The sequence below is a fragment of the Patagioenas fasciata genome, chromosome 7, assembly GCF_037038585.1.
Source record: "Patagioenas fasciata isolate bPatFas1 chromosome 7, bPatFas1.hap1, whole genome shotgun sequence".
Lineage (NCBI taxonomy): Eukaryota > Metazoa > Chordata > Aves > Columbiformes > Columbidae > Patagioenas > Patagioenas fasciata.
This window is the reverse complement of record NC_092526.1, coordinates 42,129,431-42,146,178: the sequence shown is the minus strand read 5'-3', so window position 1 is coordinate 42,146,178 and position 16,748 is coordinate 42,129,431.

The window sequence follows — 16,748 nt, the reverse complement described above, 5'->3', positions numbered from 1 at the left end:
CCTCCCTGAACTCCCGGTCCCCTCCTGAACTCCTTGGCAGGTCCCTCCTGAACTCCTGGGCGGGTCCCTCCTGAACTCCTGGGCGGGTCCCCTCCTGAACTCCTGGGCGGGTCCCCTCCTGATCTCTTGGGTCCGCTCCAGAAGTCCTGGGTCCTCTTCTGAACTCTGGATCCTTTGGGGCACTCCTGGGTCCCCTCCTGAACCCTGGATCCTTTGGGGCACTGCTGGGTCCCCTCCTGAACTCCTGGGTGGGTCCCCTCCTGAAGTCCTGGATGGGTCCCGCCATGAAGTCCTGGGTGGGTCCCTCCTGAACTCTTGGGTCCCCTCCTGAACTCTGGATCCTTTGGGGCACTCCTGGGTCCCCTCCTGAACCCTGGATCCTTTGGGGCACTGCTGGGTCCCCTCCTGAACTCCTGGGTGGGTCCCCTCCTGAACTCCTGGCTGGTTCCCCTCCTGAACTTTTGGGTCCCACACTGAACTCCTGGGTCCTTTGGGGCATTCCTGGTCCCCCTCCTGAACTCCTGAATGGGTCCCTCCTGAACTCCTGAATGGGTCCCTCCTGAACTCCTGGGTGGGTCCCGCCATGAAGTCCTGGGTGGGTCCCGCCATGAACTCCTGGGTCCCCCCATGAACGCTGGATCCTTTGGGGCACTCCTGGGTCCCCTCCTGAACGCTGGATCCTTTGGGGCACTCCTGGGTCCCCTCCTGAAATCTGGATCCTTTAGGGACTCCTGGGTCCCCCCCTGAACTCCTGGGTCCTTTGGGGCACTGCTGGATCCCCTCCTGAACTCCTGGGTGGGTCCCCTCCTGAACTCCTGGGTGGGTCCTCTCGTGATCTCTTGGGTGCCCTCCTGAACTCTTGGGTCCTTTGGGGCACTCCTGGGTCCCCTCAGAACTCCTGGGTTCCCCACTGAATTCCTGGATCCTTTGGGGCACTCCTGATCCCGCTCCTGAACTCCTGGGTCCCCTCCTGAACTCTAGATCCTTTGGGGCACTCCTGCCTACTCTCCTTAGTTCTTGGGTCCTTTGGGGAACTCTTGGGTCCCCTCAGAACTCCTGGGTTCACCCCTGAACTCCTGGGTCCTTTGGGACACTCCTGGGTCTCCTCAGTACTCGTGGTTTCGCCCCTGAACTCCTGGGTCATTTGGGGCACTGCTGGGTCCCCTCCCGAACTCCTGGGTGGGTCCCCTCCCGAACTCCTGGGTACTTTGAGGCACTCCTGGGTCCCCTCAGAACGCCTAGGTTCCCCGCTGAACTCCTGGGTCCTTTGGGGCATTCCTGAGTCCCCTCCTGTACTCTGGATCCTTTGGGGCACTCCTCGGTCCCCTCCTGAACTCCTCGGTCCTTTGGGGCACTCCTGGGCGGGTCCCCTCCTGAACTCCTGGGCGGGTCCCCTCCTGAACTCCTGGGCGGGTCCCCTCCTGAACTCCTGGGGGGGTCCCCTCCTGAACTCCTGGGCGGGTCCCCTCCTGAACTCTGGGTCCTTTGGGGCACTCCTGCGTCCCCTCCTGAACTCCTGGGTGGGTCGTCTCCTGAACTCCTAGGCGGGTCTCCTCCTGATCTCTTGGGTCCCCTCCTGAACTCTGGATCCTTTGGGGCACTCCTGCGTCCCCTCCTGAACTCTGGATCCTTTGGGGCACTCCTGGGTTCCCCCCTGAACTCCTGGGTCCTTTGGGGCACTCCTGCGTCCCCTCCTGAACTCCTGGGTGGGTCCCCTCCTGAACTCCTGGGCGGGTACCCTCCTGAACTCCTGGGCGGGTCCCCTCCTGAACTCCTGGGCGGGTCCCCTCCTGAACTCTGGATCCTTTGGGGCACTCCTGGGTCCCCTCAGAACTCCTGGGTCCCGTCCTGAACTCTTGGGTCCTTTGGGACACTCCTGGTCCCCCTCCTGAACTCTTCGGTCCTCTCTTGAACTCCTGGGTCCCCTCCTGAACTCCTGGGTCCTTTGGGGCACTCCTGCGTCCCCTCCTAAGCTCTTGGGTCCTTTGCGGAACTCTTGGGTCCCCTCAGAACTCCTGGGTTCACCCCTGAACTCCTGGGTCCTTTGAGGCACTCCTGAATCTCCTCAGTACTCTTGGGTTCCCCGCTGAACTCCTGGGTCATTTGGGGCACTGCTGGGTTCCCTCCCGAACTCCTGGGTGGGTCCCCTCCCGAACTCCTGGGTCCTTTGGGGCATTCCTGGGTCCCCTCCTGTACTCTGGATCCTTTGGGGCGCTCCGCGGTCCCCTCCTGAACTCCTCGGTCCTTTGGGGCACTCCTGGGTCCTTTCCTGAACTCCTAGGTCCCCTCCTGAATTCTTCAGTCCCTCCCTGAACTCCCGGGCGGGTCCGCTCCTGAACTCCCGGGCGGGTCCGCTCCTGAACTCCCGGGCGGGTCCGCTCCTGAACTCCCGGGCGGGTCCGCTCCTGAACTCCCGGGCGGGTCCGCTCCTGAACTCCCGGGCGGGTCCGCTCCTGAACTCCCGGGCGGGTCCGCTCCTGAACTCCCGGGCGGGTCCGCTCCTGAACTCCTGGGCGGGTCCGCTCCTGATCTCTTGGGTCCCCTCCTGAGCTCTGGATCCTTTGGGGCACTCCTGGGTCCCCTCCTGAGCTCCTGGGTCCTTCGTGGCACTCCTGGTCCCCCTCCTGAATGGGTCCCCTCAGAACTCCTGGGTCCCCTCCTGAAGTCCTGGGTGGGTCCCCTCGTGATCTCTTGGGTGCCCTCCTGAACTCTTGGGTACTTTGAGGCACTCCTGGGTCCCCTCAGAACGCCTGGGTTCCCCCCTGAACTCCTGGGTCCTTTGGGGCATTCCTGGGTCCTCTCCTGAACTCTTGGGTTACCCCCTGAACTCCTAGGTCCCCTCCTGAATTCTTCAGTCTCTCCCTGAACTCGTGGGCGGGTCCCCTCCTGAACTCGTGGGCGGGTCCCCTCCTGAACTCATGGGCGGGTCCCCTCCTGAACTCGTGGGCGGGTCCCCTCCTGAACTCGTGGGCGGGTCCCCTCCTGAACTCGTGGGCGGGTCCCCTCCTGAACTCCTGGGCGGGTCCCCTCCTGAACTCCTGGGCGGGTCCCCTCCTGAACTCCTGGGCAGGTCCCCTCCTGAACTCTGGATCCTTTGGGGCACTCCTGGGTCCCCTCCTGAACTCCTGTGTGGGTCCCCTCCTGAATTCCTGGGCGGGTCCCCTCCTGATCACTTGGGTCCCCTCCTGAACTCTGGATCCTTTGGGGCACTCCTGGGTCCCCTCCTGAACTCTGGATCCTTTGGGGCACTCCTGGGTTCCCTCCTGAACTCTTGGGTCCTTTGGGGCACTCCTGGGTCCCCTCCTGAACTCTGGATCCTTTGGGGCACTCCTGGGTTCCCTCCTGAACTCTTGGGTCCTTTGGGGCACTGCTGGGTCCGCTCCTGAACTCCTGGGTCCTCTCCTGATCTCTTGGGTTACCTCCTGAACTCCTAGGTACCCTCCTGAATTCTTCAGTCCCTCCTGAAGTCCTGGGCGGGTCCCTCCTGAAGTCCTGGGCGGGTCCCTCCTGAACTCCTGGGCGGGTCCCTCCTGAACTCCTGGGCGGGTCCCTCCTGAACTCCTGGGCGGGTCCCTCCTGAACTCCTGGGCGGGTCCCTCCTGGACTCCTGGGCGGGTCCCTCCTGAACTCCTGGGTCCTTTGGGGCACTCCTGGGTCCCCTCCTGAACTCCTGGGTCTCCTCCGAACTGCTGTGTTCCCCACTGAACTCCTGGGTCCTTTGGGGCACTGCTGGGTCCCCTCCTGAACTCCTGGGTGGGTCCCCTCCTGATCTCTGGATCCTTTGGGGCACTCCTGGGTCCCCTCCTGAACTCTTGGGTCCTTTGGTGAACTCTTGGGTCCCCTCAGACCTCTTGTGTTCCCCCCTGAACTCCTGGGTCTTTTGGGGTACTCCTGGGTCCTTTCCTGAACTCTTGGGTCCCCTTCTAAGCTCTTGGGTCCCACCCTGAACTCCTGGGTCCCCTCCTGAACTTCTGGGTCCTTTGGGGCACTCCTGGTCCCCCCCTGAACTCCTGTGTGGTTCCCTCCTGAACTTTGATTCCTTTGGGGCACTCGTAGGTCCCATCAGAACTCCTGGGTTCCCTCCTGAACTCTGGATCATTTGGGGCACTCCTGGGTCCCCTCCTGAACTCTGGGGTCCTTTGGGGCACTCCTGGGTCCCATCAGAACTCCTGGTTCCCTCCTGAACTCTGGATCCTTTAGGGCACTCCTGAGTCCCCTCCTCAACTCTGGATCCTTTGGAAAACTCCTGGGTTCCCCCCTGAACTCCTGGGTCCTTTGGGGCACTGCTGGGTCCCCTCCTGAACTCCTGGGTTGGTCCCCTCCTGAATTCTTCAGTCCCTCCCTGAACTCCTAGGCGGGTCCCTCCTGAACTCTGGATCCTTTGGGGCACTGCTGGGTCCCCTCCTGAACTCCTGGGTCCCCTCCGAACTGCTGTGTTCCCCCCTGATCTCCTGGGTGGGTCCCCTCCTGATCTCTGGATCCTAAGGGGCACTCTTGGGTCCCCTCCTGAACTCCTGGGTCTTTCGGTGAACTCTTGGGTCCCCTCAGAACTCCTGGGGTCCTTTGGGGCACTCCTGCGTCCCCTCCTGAACTCTTGGGTCCCCTTCTAAGCTCTTGGGTCCCACCTTGAACTCCTGGGTCCCCTCCTGAACTCCTGGGTCCTTTGGGGCACTCCTGGTCCCCCACTGAACTCCTGGGTGGGTCCCTCCTGAACTTTGGATCCTTTGGGGCATTCCTGGGTCCCCTTTCGAACTCCTGTGTGGGTCCCCTTCCGAACTCCTGTATCCCCTCCTGAACTCTGGGGTCCTTTGGGTCACTCCTGGGTCCCATCGGAACTCCTGGATTCCCTCCTGAAGTCTGGATCCTTTGGGGCACTCCTGGGTCCCCTCCTGAACTCCTGGGTCCTTTGGGGCACTCCTGGGTCCTCTCCTGAAATTCTGGGTCCGCTCCTGAACTCTTGGGTTATCCCCTGAACTCCTAGGTCCCCTCCTGAATTCTTCAGTCCCTCCCTGAACTCCCGGTCCCCTCCTGAACTCCTTGGCAGGTCCCTCCTGAACTCCTGGGCGGGTCCCTCCTGAACTCCTGGGCGGGTCCCCTCCTGAACTGCTGGGCGGGTCCCCTCCTGATCTCTTGGGGCCGCTCCAGAACTCCTGGGTCCCCTCCTGAACTCTGGATCCTCTGGGGCACTCCTGGGTCCCCTCCTGAACTCTGGATCCTTTGGGGCACTCATGGTCCCTCTCCTGAACTCCTGAATGGGTCCCCTCAGAACTCCTGGGTCCCCTCCTGAAGTCCTGGGTGGGTCCCTCCTGAACTCTTGGGTCCCCTCCTGAACTCTGGATCCTTTGGGGCACTCCTGGGTCCCCTCCTGAACCCTGGATCCTTTGGGGCACTGCTGGGTCCCCTCCTGAACTCCTGGGTGGGTCCCCTCCTGAAGTCCTGGATGGGTCCCGCCATGAAGTCCTGGGTGGGTCCCTCCTGAACTCTTGGGTCCCCTCCTGAACTCTGGATCCTTTGGGGCACTCCTGGGTCCCCTCCTGAACCCTGGATCCTTTGGGGCACTGCTGGGTCCCCTCCTGAACTCCTGGGTGGGTCCCCTCCCGAACTCCTGGGTGGGTCCCCTCCTGAATTCCTGGGTGGGTCCCACACTGAACTCCTGGGTGGGTCCCACACTGAACTCCTGGGTCCTTTGGGGCACTCCTGCTCCCCCTCCTGAACTCCTGAATGGGTCCCACCTGAACTCCTGAATGGGTCCCTCCTGAACTACTGAATGGGTCCCTCCTGAACTCCTGGGTGGGTCCCGCCATGAAGTCCTGGGTGGGTCCCGCCATGAAGTCCTGGGTCCCCCCCTGAACGCTGGATCCTTTGGGGCACTCCTGGGTCCCCTCCTGAACGCTGGATCCTTTGGGGAACTCCTGGGTCCCCTCCTGAACTCTGGATCCTTTGGGGCACTCCTGGGTCCCCCCCTGAACTCCTGGGTCCTTTGGGGCACTGCTGGGTCCCCTCCTGAACTCCTGGGTGGGTCCCCTCCTGAACTCCTGGGTGGGTCCCCTCGTGATCTCTTGGGTGCCCTCCTGAACTCTTGGGTCCTTTGGGGCACTCCTGGGTCCCCTCAGAACTCCTGGGTTCCCCACTGAGTTCCTGGATCCTTTGGGGCACTCCTGATCCCGCTCCTGAACTCCTGGGTCCCCTCCTGAACTCTAGATCCTTTGGGGCACTCCTGCCTACTCTCCTTAGTTCTTGGGTCCTTTGGGGAACTCTTGGGTCCCCTCAGAACTCCTGGGTTCACCCCTGAACTCCTGGGTCCTTTGGGACACTCCTGGGTCTCCTCAGTACTCGTGGGTTCCCCCCTGAACTCCTGGGTCATTTGGGGCACTGCTGGGTCCCCTCCCGAACTCCTGGGTGGGTCCCCTCCCGAACGCCTGGGTACTTTGAGGCACTCCTGGGTCCCCTCAGAACGCCTGGGTTCCCCCCTGAACTCCTGGGTCCTTTAGGGCATTCCTGGGTCCCCTCCTGTACTCTGGATGCTTTGGGGCACTCCTCGGTCCCCTCCTGAACTCCTCGGTCCTTTGGGGCACTCCTGGGCGGGTCCCCTCGTGAACTCCTGGGCGGGTCCCCTCGTGAACTCCTGGGCGGGTCCCCTCCTGAACTCCTGGGTGGGTCGCCTCCTGAACTCCTAGGCGGGTCTCCTCCTGATCTCTTGGGTCCCCTCCTGAACTCTGGATCCTTTGGGGCACTCCTCGGTCCCCTCCTGAACTCTGGATCTTTTGGTACACTCCTGGGTCCCCCCTGAACTCCTAGGCGGGTCCCCTCCTGATCTCTTGGGTCCCCTCCTGAACTCTGGATCCTTTGGGGCACTCCTGCGTCCCCTCCTGAACTCTGGATCCTTTGGGGCACTCCTGGGTTCCCGCCTGAACTCCTGGGTCCTTTGGGGCACTCCTGCGTCCCCTCCTGAACTCCTGGGCGGGTCCCCTCCTGAACTCCTGGGCGGGTCCCCTCCTGAACTCCTGGGCGGGTCCCCTCCTGAACTCCTGGGCGGGTCCCCTCCTGAACTCCTGGGCGGGTCCCCTCCTGAACTCCTGGGCGGGTCCCCTCCTGAACTCCTGGGCGGGTCCCCTCCTGATCTCTTGGGTGCCCTCCTGATCTCTTGGGTGCCCTCCTGATCTCTTGGGTGCCCTCCTGATCTCTTGGGTCCTTTGGGGCACTCCTGGGTCCCCTCAGAACTCCTGGGTTCCCCACTGAACTCCTGGGTCCTTTGGGACACTCCTGGTCCCCCTCCTGAACTCTTCGGTCCTCTCCTGAACTCCTGGGTCCCCTCCTGAACTCCTGGGTCCTTTGGGGCACTCCTGCGTCCCCTCCTAAGCTCTTGGGTCCTTTGCGGAACTCTTGGGTCCCCTCAGAACTCCTGGGTTCACCCCTGAACTCCTGGGTCCTTTGAGGCACTCCTGAATCTCCTCAGTACTCTTGGGTTCCCCGCTGAACTCCTGGGTCATTTGGGGCACTGCTGGGTTCCCTCCCGAACTCCTGGGTGGGTCCCCTCCCGAACTCCTGGGTCCTTTGGGGCATTCCTGGGTCCCCTCCTGTACTCTGGATCCTTTGGGGCACTCCTCGGTCCCCTCCTGAACTCCTCGGTCCTTTGGGGCACTCCTGGGTCCTCTCCTGAACTCCTAGGTCCCCTCCTGAATTCTTCAGTCCCTCCCTGAACTCCCGGGCGGGTCCGCTCCTGAACTCCTGGGCGGGTCCGCTCCTGAACTCCTGGGCGGGTCCGCTCCTGATCTCTTGGGTCCCCTACTGAGCTCTGGATCCTTTGGGGCACTCCTGGGTCCCCTCCTGAGCTCGTGGGTCCTTTGTGCCACTCCTGGTCCCCCTCCTGAACTCCTGAATGGGTCCCCTCAGAACTCCTGGGTCCCCTCCTGAAGTCCTGGGTGGGTCCCTCCTGAACTCTTGGGTCCCCTCCTGAACTCTGGATCCTTTGGGGCACTCCTGGGTCCTCTCCTGAACGCTGGATCTTTGGGGCACACCGGGGTTCCCCCCTGAACTCCTGGGTCCTTTGTGGCACTGCTGGGTCCCCTCCTGAACTCCTGGTTGGGTCCCCTCCTGAACACCTGGGTGGGTCCCCTCCTGAACTCTGGATCCTTTGGGGCACTCCTGGGTCCCCTCCTGAACTCCTGTGTGGGTCCCCTCCTGAATTCCTGGGCGGGTCCTCTCCTGATCACTTGGGTCCCCTCCTGAACTCTGGATCCTTTGGGGCACTCCTGGGTCCCCTCCTGAACTCTGGATCCTTTGGGGCACTCCTGGGTTCCCTCCTGAACTCTTGGGTCCTTTGGAGCACTCCTGGGTCCCCTCCTGAACTCTGGATCCTTTGGGGCACTCCTGGGTTCCCTCCTGAACTCTTGGGTCCTTTGGGGCACTGCTGGGTCCGCTCCTGAACTCCTGGGTCCTCTCCTGATCTCTTGGGTTACCTCCTGAACTCCTAGGTACCCTCCTGAAGTCCTGGGCGGGTCCCTCCTTAAGTCCTGGGCGGGTCCCTCCTGAAGTCCTGGGCGGGTCCCTCCTGAACTCCTGGGCGGGTCCCTCCTGAACTCCTGGGCGGGTCCCTCCTGAACTCCTGGGCGGGTCCCTCCTGAACTCCTGGGCGGGTCCCTCCTGAACTCCTGGGCGGGTCCCTCCTGAACTCCTGGGTCCTTTGGGGCACTCCTGGGTCCCCTCCTGAACTCCTGGGTCTCCTCCGAACTGCTGTGTTCCCCCCTGAACTCCTGGGTCCTTTGGGGCACTGCTGGGTCCCGTCCTGAACTCCTGGGTGGGTCCCCTCCTGATCTCTGGATCCTTTGGGGCACTCCTGGGTCCCCTCCTGAACTCTTGGGTCCTTTGGTGAACTCTTGGGTCCCCTCAGACCTCTTGTGTTCCCCCCTGAACTCCTGGGTCTTTTGGGGTACTCCTGGGTCCCCTCCTGAACTCTTGGGTCCCCTTCTAAGCTCTTGGGTCCCACCCTGAACTCCTGGGTCCCCTCCTGAACTCTGGATCCTTTGGGGCACTCCTGGGTTCCCTCCTGAACTCTTGGGTCCTTTGGGGCACTGCTGGGTCCGCTCCTGAACTCCTGGGTCCTCTCCTGATCTCTTGGGTTACCTCCTGAACTCCTAGGTACCCTCCTGAAGTCCTGGGCGGGTCCCTCCTGAAGTCCTGGGCGGGTCCCTCCTGAAGTCCTGGGCGGGTCCCTCCTGAAGTCCTGGGCGGGTCCCTCCTGAACTCCTGGGCGGGTCCCTCCTGAACTCCTGGGCGGGTCCCTCCTGAACTCCTGGGCGGGTCCCTCCTGAGCTCCTGGGTCCTTTGGGGCACTCCTGAGTCCCCTCCTGAACTCCTGGGTCTCCTCCGAACTGCTGTGTTCCCCCCTGAACTCCTGGGTCCTTTGGGGCACTGCTGGGTCCCCTCCTGAACTCCTGGGTGGGTCCCCTCCTGATCTCTGGATCCTTTGGGGCACTCCTGGGTCCCCTCCTGAACTCTTGGGTCCTTTGGTGAACTCTTGGGTCCCCTCAGACCTCTTGTGTTCCCCCCTGAACTCCTGGGTCTTTTGGGGTACTCCTGGGTCCCCTCCTGAACTCTTGGGTCCCCTTCTAAGCTCTTGGGTCCCACCCTGAACTCCTGGGTCCCCTCCTGAACTTCTGGGTCCTTTGGGGCACTCCTGGTCCCCCCCTGAACTCCTGTGTGGTTCCCTCCTGAACTTTGATTCCTTTGGGGCACTCGTGGGTCCCATCAGAACTCCTGGGTTCCCTCCTGAACTCTGGATCTTTTGGGGCACTCCTGGGTCCCCTCCTGAACTCTGGGGTCCTTTGGGGCACTCCTGGGTCCCATCAGAACTCCTGGTTCCCTCCTGAACTCTGGATCCTTTAGGGCACTCCTGAGTCCCCTCCTCAACTCTGGATCCTTTGGAAAACTCCTGGGTTCCCCCCTGAACTCCTGGGTCCTTTGGGGCACTGCTGGGTCCCCTCGTGAACTCCTGGGTTGGTCCCCTCCTGAATTCTTCAGTCCCTCCCTGAACTCCTAGGCGGGTCCCTCCTGAACTCCTGGGCGGGACCCTCCTGAACTCTGGATCCTTTGGGGCACTGCTGGGTCCCCTCCTGAACTCCTGGGTCTCCTCCGAACTGCTGTGTTCCCCCCTGATGTCCTGGGTGGGTCCCCTCCTGATCTCTGGATCCTAAGGGGCACTCTTGGGTCCCCTCCTGAACTCCTGGGTCTTTCGGTGAACTCTTGGGTCCCCTCAGAACTCCTGGGGTCCTTTGGGGCACTCCTGCGTCCCCTCCTGAACTCTTGGGTCCCCTTCTAAGCTCTTGGGTCCCACCTTGAACTCCTGGGTCCCCTCCTGAACTCCTGGGTCCTTTGGGGCACTCCTGGTCCCCCACTGAACTCCTGGGTGGGTCCCTCCTGAACTTTGGATCCTTTGGGGCATTCCTGGGTCCCCTTTCGAACTCCTGTGTGGGTCCCCTTCCGAACTCCTGTATCCCCTCCTGAACTCTGGGGTCCTTTGGGTCACTCCTGGGTCCCATCGGAACTCCTGGATTCCCTCCTGAAGTCTGGATCCTTTGGGGCACTCCTGGGTCCCCTCCTGAACTCCTGGGTCCTTTGGGGCACTCCTGGGTCCTCTCCTGAAATTCTGGGTCCGCTCCTGAACTCTTGGGTTATCCCCTGAACTCCTAGGTCCCCTCCTGAATTCTTCACTCCCTCCCTGAACTCCCGGTCCCCTCCTGAACTCCTTGGCAGGTCCCTCCTGAACTCCTGGGCGGGTCCCTCCTGAACTCCTGGGCGGGTCCCCTCCTGAACTGCTGGGCGGGTCCCCTCCTGATCTCTTGGGGCCGCTCCAGAACTCCTGGGTCCCCTCCTGAACTCTGGATCCTCTGGGGCACTCCTGGGTCCCCTCCTGAACTCTGGATCCTTTGGGGCACTCATGGTCCCTCTCCTGAACTCCTGAATGGGTCCCCTCAGAACTCCTGGGTCCCCTCCTGAAGTCCTGGGTGGGTCCCTCCTGAACTCTTGGGTCCCCTCCTGAACTCTGGATCCTTTGGGGCACTCCTGGGTCCCCTCCTGAACCCTGGATCCTTTGGGGCACTGCTGGGTCCCCTCCTGAACTCCTGGGTGGGTCCCCTCCTGAAGTCCTGGATGGGTCCCGCCATGAAGTCCTGGGTGGGTCCCTCCTGAACTCTTGGGTCCCCTCCTGAACTCTGGATCCTTTGGGGCACTCCTGGGTCCCCTCCTGAACCCTGGATCCTTTGGGGCACTGCTGGGTCCCCTCCTGAACTCCTGGGTGGGTCCCCTCCCGAACTCCTGGGTGGGTCCCCTCCTGAATTCCTGGGTGGGTCCCACACTGAACTCCTGGGTGGGTCCCACACTGAACTCCTGGGTCCTTTGGGGCACTCCTGCTCCCCCTCCTGAACTCCTGAATGGGTCCCACCTGAACTCCTGAATGGGTCCCTCCTGAACTACTGAATGGGTCCCTCCTGAACTCCTGGGTGGGTCCCGCCATGAAGTCCTGGGTGGGTCCCGCCATGAAGTCCTGGGTCCCCCCCTGAACGCTGGATCCTTTGGGGCACTCCTGGGTCCCCTCCTGAACGCTGGATCCTTTGGGGAACTCCTGGGTCCCCTCCTGAACTCTGGATCCTTTGGGGCACTCCTGGGTCCCCCCCTGAACTCCTGGGTCCTTTGGGGCACTGCTGGGTCCCCTCCTGAACTCCTGGGTGGGTCCCCTCCTGAACTCCTGGGTGGGTCCCCTCGTGATCTCTTGGGTGCCCTCCTGAACTCTTGGGTCCTTTGGGGCACTCCTGGGTCCCCTCAGAACTCCTGGGTTCCCCACTGAGTTCCTGGATCCTTTGGGGCACTCCTGATCCCGCTCCTGAACTCCTGGGTCCCCTCCTGAACTCTAGATCCTTTGGGGCACTCCTGCCTACTCTCCTTAGTTCTTGGGTCCTTTGGGGAACTCTTGGGTCCCCTCAGAACTCCTGGGTTCACCCCTGAACTCCTGGGTCCTTTGGGACACTCCTGGGTCTCCTCAGTACTCGTGGGTTCCCCCCTGAACTCCTGGGTCATTTGGGGCACTGCTGGGTCCCCTCCCGAACTCCTGGGTGGGTCCCCTCCCGAACGCCTGGGTACTTTGAGGCACTCCTGGGTCCCCTCAGAACGCCTGGGTTCCCCCCTGAACTCCTGGGTCCTTTGGGGCATTCCTGGGTCCCCTCCTGTACTCTGGATGCTTTGGGGCACTCCTCGGTCCCCTCCTGAACTCCTCGGTCCTTTGGGGCACTCCTGGGCGGGTCCCCTCCTGAACTCCTGGGCGGGTCCCCTCCTGAACTCTATGTCCTTTGGGGCACTCCTGCGTCCCCTCCTGAACTCCTGGGTGGGTCGCCTCCTGAACTCCTAGGCGGGTCTCCTCCTGATCTCTTGGCTCCCCTCCTGAACTCTGGATCCTTTGGGGCACTCCTCGGTCCCCTCCTGAACTCTGGATCTTTTGGTACACTCCTGGGTCCCCCCTGAACTCCTAGGCGGGTCCCCTCCTGATCTCTTGGGTCCCCTCCTGAACTCTGGATCCTTTGGGGCACTCCTGCGTCCCCTCCTGAACTCTGGATCCTTTGGGGCACTCCTGGGTTCCCCCCTGAACTCCTGGGTCCTTTGGGGCACTCCTGCGTCCCCTCCTGAACTCCTGGGCGGGTCCCCTCCTGAACTCCTGGGCGGGTCCCCTCCTGAACTCCTGGGCGGGTCCCCTCCTGAACTCCTGGGCGGGTCCCCTCCTGAACTCCTGGGCGGGTCCCCTCCTGAACTCCTGGGCGGGTCCCCTCCTGAACTCCTGGGTGGGTCCCCTCCTGATCTCTTGGGTGCCCTCCTGATCTCTTGGGTGCCCTCCTGATCTCTTCGGTGCCCTCCTGATCTCTTGGGTCCTTTGGGGCACTCCTGGGTCCCCTCAGAACTCCTGGGTTCCCCACTGAACTCCTGGGTCCTTTGGGACACTCCTGGTCCCCCTCCTGAACTCTTCGGTCCTCTCCTGAACTCCTGGGTCCCCTCCTGAACTCCTGGGTCCTTTGGGGCACTCCTGCGTCCCCTCCTAAGCTCTTGGGTCCTTTGCGGAACTCTTGGGTCCCCTCAGAAATCCTGGGTTCACCCCTGAACTCCTGGGTCCTTTGAGGCACTCCTGAATCTCCTCAGTACTCTTGGGTTCCCCGCTGAACTCCTGGGTCATTTGGGGCACTGCTGGGTTCCCTCCCGAACTCCTGGGTGGGTCCCCTCCCGAACTCCTGGGTCCTTTGGGGCATTCCTGGGTCCCCTCCTGTACTCTGGATCCTTTGGGGCACTCCTCGGTCCCCTCCTGAACTCCTCGGTCCTTTGGGGCACTCCTGGGTCCTCTCCTGAACTCCTAGGTCCCCTCCTGAATTCTTCAGTCCCTCCCTGAACTCCCGGGCGGGTCCGCTCCTGAACTCCTGGGCGGGTCCGCTCCTGAACTCCTGGGCGGGTCCGCTCCTGATCTCTTGGGTCCCCTACTGAGCTCTGGATCCTTTGCGGCACTCCTGGGTCCCCTCCTGAGCTCGTGGGTCCTTTGTGCCACTCCTGGTCCCCCTCCTGAACTCCTGAATGGGTCCCCTCAGAACTCCTGGGTCCCCTCCTGAAGTCCTGGGTGGGTCCCTCCTGAACTCTTGGGTCCCCTCCTGAACTCTGGATCCTTTGGGGCACTCCTGGGTCCTCTCCTGAACGCTGGATCTTTGGGGCACACCGGGGTTCCCCCCTGAACTCCTGGGTCCTTTGTGGCACTGCTGGGTCCCCTCCTGAACTCCTGGTTGGGTCCCCTCCTGAACACCTGGGTGGGTCCCCTCCTGAACTCTGGATCCTTTGGGGCACTCCTGGGTCCCCTCCTGAACTCCTGTGTGGGTCCCCTCCTGAATTCCTGGGCGGGTCCTCTCCTGATCACTTGGGTCCCCTCCTGAACTCTGGATCCTTTGGGGCACTCCTGGGTCCCCTCCTGAACTCTGGATCCTTTGGGGCACTCCTGGGTTCCCTCCTGAACTCTTGGGTCCTTTGGAGCACTCCTGGGTCCCCTCCTGAACTCTGGATCCTTTGGGGCACTCCTGGGTTCCCTCCTGAACTCTTGGGTCCTTTGGGGCACTGCTGGGTCCGCTCCTGAACTCCTGGGTCCTCTCCTGATCTCTTGGGTTACCTCCTGAACTCCTAGGTACCCTCCTGAAGTCCTGGGCGGGTCCCTCCTGAAGTCCTGGGCGGGTCCCTCCTGAAGTCCTGGGCGGGTCCCTCCTGAAGTCCTGGGCGGGTCCCTCCTGAACTCCTGGGCGTGTCCCTCCTGAACTCCTGGGCGGGTCCCTCCTGAACTCCTGGGTCCTTTGGGGCACTCCTGGGTCCCCTCCTGAACTCCTGGGTCTCCTCCGAACTGCTGTGTTCCCCCCTGAACTCCTGGGTCCTTTGGGGCACTGCTGGGTCCCCTCCTGAACTCCTGGGTGGGTCCCCTCCTGATCTCTGGATCCTTTGGGGCACTCCTGGGTCCCCTCCTGAACTCTTGGGTCCTTTGGTGAACTCTTGGGTCCCCTCAGACCTCTTGTGTTCCCCCCTGAACTCCTGGGTCTTTTGGGGTACTCCTGGGTCCCCTCCTGAACTCTTGGGTCCCCTTCTAAGCTCTTGGGTCCCACCCTGAACTCCTGGGTCCCCTCCTGAAATTCTGGGTCCTTTGGGGCACTCCTGGTCCCCCCCTGAACTCCTGTGTGGTTCCCTCCTGAACTTTGATTCCTTTGGGGCACTCGTGGGTCCCATCAGAACTCCTGGGTTCCCTCCTGAACTCTGGATCTTTTGGGGCACTCCTGGGTCCCCTCCTGAACTCTGGGGTCCTTTGGGGCACTCCTGGGTCCCATCAGAACTCCTGGTTCCCTCCTGAACTCTGGATCCTTTAGGGCACTCCTGAGTCCCCTCCTCAACTCTGGATCCTTTGGAAAACTCCTGGGTTCCCCCCTGAACTCCTGGGTCCTTTGGGGCACTGCTGGGTCCCCTCCTGAACTCCTGGGTTGGTCCCCTCCTGAATTCTTCAGTCCCTCCCTGAACTCCTAGGCGGGTCCCTCCTGAACTCCTGGGCGGGACCCTCCTGAACTCTGGATCCTTTGGGGCACTGCTGGGTCCCCTCCTGAACTCCTGGGTCCCCTCCGAACTGCTGTGTTCCCCCCTGATCTCCTGGGTGGGTCCCCTCCTGATCTCTGGATCCTAAGGGGCACTCTTGGGTCCCCTCCTGAACTCCTGGGTCTTTTGGTGAACTCTTGGGTCCCCTCAGAACTCCTGGGGTCCTTTGGGGCACTCCTGCGTCCCCTCCTGAACTCTTGGGTCCCCTTCTAAGCTCTTGGGTCCCACCTTGAACTCCTGGGTCCCCTCCTGAACTCCTGGGTCCTTTGGGGCACTCCTGGTCCCCCACTGAACTCCTGGGTGGGTCCCTCCTGAACTTTGGATCCTTTGGGGCATTCCTGGGTCCCCTTTCGAACTCCTGTGTGGGTCCCCTTCCGAACTCCTGTATCCCCTCCTGAACTCTGGGGTCCTTTGGGTCACTCCTGGGTCCCATCGGAACTCCTGGATTCCCTCCTGAAGTCTGGATCCTTTGGGGCACTCCTGGGTCCCCTCCTGAACTCCTGGGTCCTTTGGGGCACTCCTGGGTCCTCTCCTGAAATTCTGGGTCCGCTCCTGAACTCTTGGGTTATCCCCTGAACTCCTAGGTCCCCTCCTGAATTCTTCAGTCCCTCCCTGAACTCCCGGTCCCCTCCTGAACTCCTTGGCAGGTCCCTCCTGATCTCCTGGGCGGGTCCCTCCTGAACTCCTGGGCGGGTCCCCTCCTGAACTGCTGGGCGGGTCCCCTCCTGATCTCTTGGGGCCGCTCCAGAACTCCTGGGTCCCCTCCTGAACTCTGGATCCTCTGGGGCACTCCTGGGTCCCCTCCTGAACTCTGGATCCTTTGGGGCACTCATGGTCCCTCTCCTGAACTCCTGAATGGGTCCCCTCAGAACTCCTGGGTCCCCTCCTGAAGTCCTGGGTGGGTCCCTCCTGAACTCTTGGGTCCCCTCCTGAACTCTGGATCCTTTGGGGCACTCCTGGGTCCCCTCCTGAACCCTGGATCCTTTGGGGCACTGCTGGGTCCCCTCCTGAACTCCTGGGTGGGTCCCCTCCTGAAGTCCTGGATGGGTCCTGCCATGAAGTCCTGGGTGGGTCCCTCCTGAACTCTTGGGTCCCCTCCTGAACTCTGGATCCTTTGGGGCACTCCTGGGTCCCCTCCTGAACCCTGGATCCTTTGGGGCACTGCTGGGTCCCCTCCTGAACTCCTGGGTGGGTCCCCTCCTGAACTCCTGGGTGGGTCCCCTCCCGAACTCCTGGGTGGGTCCCCTCCTGAACTCCTGGGTGGGTCCCACACTGAACTCCTGGGTGGGTCCCACACTGAACTCCTGGGTCCTTTGGGGCACTCCTGCTCCCCCTCCTGAACTCCTGAATGGGTCCCACCTGAACTCCTGAATGGGTCCCTCCTGAACTACTGAATGGGTCCCTCCTGAACTCCTGGGTGGGTCCCGCCATGAAGTCCTGGGTGGGTCCCGCCATGAAGTCCTGGGTCCCCCCCTGAACGCTGGATCCTTTGGGGCACTCCTGGGTCCCCTCCTGAACGCTGGATCCTTTAGGGAACTCCTGGGTCCCCTCCTGAACTCTGGATCCTTTGGGGCACTCCTGGGTCCCCCCCTGAACTCCTGGGTCCT